We start from the raw sequence: 3,589 nt of genomic DNA, 5'->3' as shown, positions 1-3,589 counted from the left end.
GGTTTTCCCCACACCACTTCAGGGTTGAGCTCAGCTGCACAAAGGGCCTGGGTGTGAAGCCAGGGGGTACGATCTCTAATCCTGTTGTAGATCCCATCATGTCTGCAGGCTAGATGTGTGTGTTTGGGAGGAAGGGATTGTTAGGCAGTATTTGTTTGTAAAGCCACTTGCTCTTCAGATAATACTTGCACTAACTTCTATTGATGAAGCAGTGTGAGCCCCAGCAAAGTTCTTTCCCAAAGTGTCTTTGAAGCCAAGAGCCCATTGAAAGGAAGAAAGGCCGGGAGAGGGGATTAGTTTGTTCAGCAGCTGTGAATTTCAGTGGGAGGTTGATGAACTCCGAAGTCTTTGTTTAAATTAAAGGGGTGGGGGGAGCCGCTGTTGGAGCGAGAGCCCCACTTGGGGCCCTGAACTAACACAAGGAGAAGTCTGAGCTGCAGGGAGCTGTGTACTGACTGCGGAGACTTTTCCCAAACACTCTCGGAAGAGGTGTTGTGAGAAGAGAAGGGGGCGGAGTGGGGGATTAGCATGTGAAATGAAGTTTTCATTGACTCCAGTGGGGGTAGAAGGCTATTTTAATGGCATTTTGTTCTCTTATTTTCTCTTCTTGAGCTCTTTAGAGGCATTGTTTTGCGAAGGCAGGCTTTCTTCCCCCTTCTTTCCAGTCTGCGGATCGCCTCTATGGGAGCCAACATAAATATTTCTCCTCCAGGAATGCGGGTTAATTAAAAGGAAATGAATGAGTGGAAGCATCCAATCCAGACCCACAATAGGCGAGTGCCCTGTCCTGCCCTCCCCTCCCACCACCACCAGCACCACCAGCGCTGAGCGTGACCCTGTCTCTGTCTCTGCCCTAACCTGCTGCTAAGGCCAATTGAGGCTCAGATTCTTTTCAAGAAAAGAAAGCCCGGCCTGTGTGTAGGCTTTCGGGCTAGGGACAGGAAGGAGACAGTGTTTTACACCACCGCCACCCCCCCCCCCCCCCCCAGAGTCCTTGTCACTTCTCAGGACCTCCCTCTGTTTCTGTCCTAAAGAGCACACAAGAGAGAAGGGGCCTGGGTTTCACTACCCACCCCACGGTAACTTACTAGCTGGTGGAACTAGCCAGACATCGTTCTCAGCATCAGTTTAAATCTACAAAACAAAAGGTCTGACTGGCTGACGGGAAGGTGTTTTCCCAAGCAACCATTCTGGAGTTGCCCACATTTGTAAGGGCAACACAGCCCTGGTGACTGAGTCTAAGAGAGAATCTAAACTCCATGAATGCAGGGAGGGCAGTGTAGTATTTACCACTGTTTCCACTCTGGTGTTTGTTGAATGAATGAATGGCTAATGCAAAAAGTGTATGGGGTTGTGTGGGAGGAAGAGAAGCAATACAAATGTAAGGTAACTCAGCAATGTTTTCTTTATAGAACTTGAATGTATCTGGTATCAAATATATCCATTTGGGAATACAAAACAACCTGTGAAAGAACTTTCTGGCAGTATGACATGTTTTGAGTATTGACCTGAAGTTATCAAACATGAAGTACAAAAGTTCTCTTACTTTTATGCTGAGAGACTCCCCTGGAGAATGCAGCTTTCCTTTACAACATCGTGCTTTTTTATATTTTCTAGTTGCCTTGCCAGGTTTCTTACTGTACACTATCAAATAACTCGGCCAAGTGGGATAGCCAGGTTGGTATATGCTGCTGCTTGATGAAGGAAGAAGGGCAAGTTGGGAGACTCGAGAGATCCAGATCAAAACTGAGAGAAGAAGCAAAGGTGTTTTGCTGATGCAGCTGGGAAGGAAGCACTAGGGGACCCTGAAGGGAAGTGTGTCCCCTATAAGGAAGGAAGGAGAGCCTCTCTTCTCATAAGTGTTAGTAGGCCCAGAAGAGGTACAGGAATGAGGCCAGGGCCTTGGGGTCTGATCTGGCCACTGTCTCAGTTTGGAATGTGGGAGCCCTCACACTCACAGGTTGGCCCCTAGAGCCTTGGCCCCTGTTACCTACTTGGGGCCACACCGTCTCTGTGCTTTCCCCTGCCTTGGGAGAAGCGGGATGAGGTTGTCTAGCATCTGACCAATGCTGCTCCTGAAGAGCAGCCCACGGCCGGCCTAAAGGAAGAGAGGTGGCTGGGAAGCTCCTGGGGCTGCAGAGTGTCTGTCGGGGATTGGCTCTTCCCTTCCACAGCCTCTTTCCTAAGCAAGTCCCTGCTGTACCGCTTCCGGGTCAAGAACCAGGAGACTCAAGCACCACAGCAGCAAGCTCTCACTTCTGGGTGAACGTATTCGTGGAAGATTTATGTGGCTGATTGACTGATCCTTGGCAGATTAGCCTCAGTCAGGCCAGAATAACTATTTAGGCCATCAGGGAAGTGAGGCTCTGCAGAGGATGGTATTCTGGCAAGGTGGGACCGAGGGGAGGGCCTAGAGGTTGTTATCTTCCACTGCCTTCCCCTGTATCCCCAAGAATAAGTCCAATCCCTGGGAAAAGGGCACATATCACAGCGACAGCAATAAATAAAAATCCAAGGTACTGAGCTTCCTGTTAGTACTAGTTGCATTGCAGAAAGTTTACTTATTAAAGGAAAGTGTCCAAGGCCCTGAATCCTGCCTGTTGGAGAACCCGGTTAGTGAAAAGGAAGGGTCCAGCTCCTCCCTTCTTATACCTGCCTTTAGAGGTGCACCTTAATGGGGAACTGGCTTTATTGGCTCAGCATTGGCTCAGAGGAACAAGGATCCTGTGGGGAAGGAGAAGAGGTAGAGGTGGTTGCTAGGGGGCAATGGGTTAGGGGCAAGGAGGGTACTTTAAAGGGTAGGAAATGACCGGCCATCTGACCTTACATAGTTCCTAGACATTGTGGGTATGTGTCTGGAGCACCGTGGTGATTTCAGGAAGGTCACTGTCCCACTGTAAAGTCCATTAGACACGGTGTCACAGGATGAGGAGCACCTTGGTTTTCAGCAAGACAGCACTCTGGGTCACCCACTTTCCCCATCTTCACCCCTTGCCTCAAGAACCAGTCCCCTAACGTGCTTTTTCCCGGGTCAGTTTCCTCACCGTTTCTCTTTCTCTTTAGGGAAAGAGGGTAAGGGAGAAGGGCAGAGGAAGCATTAGAGATTCCTGGGGAGTGGCTCCCAGAAGGAAAATGCAGCCGTGATAGAGACCTGGCAGCGAAAATGGGGGATGGGGGATGGGGGGGGGTGAGCAAAATGGACAAAAGAGAGAAGCCATGGCTCCCCCACCCCCACCCCCCAGCCCCCGTGGGCCCTGGATATTTGAGCAGGGGTCTTCCTGTCCCTAAGGCTCCATAGGCTAGGTCCAACGATAGGCAACTAGGAAGGGAGGAGGACCACCTATTCTCCTCCTCGTCCAAAGAAGATCAATAGCTCAAACCTCAGAAAGTTCTCAGAGTAAGTGTGGGCCGTGAGGACCCTTCAGACGGCTCCCAGAGAGCGCCCCGGCACTGGGGAAACAGGTTGGAAAGTGACATCTCCGGAGATGGCAGCGTCTCTCTCGGGATCCGCATCTCTAGGTTCCTCTATGACTGGGGTCTCTAAAAGAAGCCGAGGACAAATGGGGAAAGGAGCGGGGAGAGGAGACCC

This window comes from Cnephaeus nilssonii (genome assembly GCF_951640355.1).
Source record: "Cnephaeus nilssonii genome assembly, chromosome: 16".
In the NCBI taxonomy this organism is placed as follows: domain Eukaryota; kingdom Metazoa; phylum Chordata; class Mammalia; order Chiroptera; family Vespertilionidae; genus Cnephaeus; species Cnephaeus nilssonii.
The sequence above is the reverse complement of the archived record's forward strand: the minus strand, read 5'-3'. Positions refer to the sequence as shown.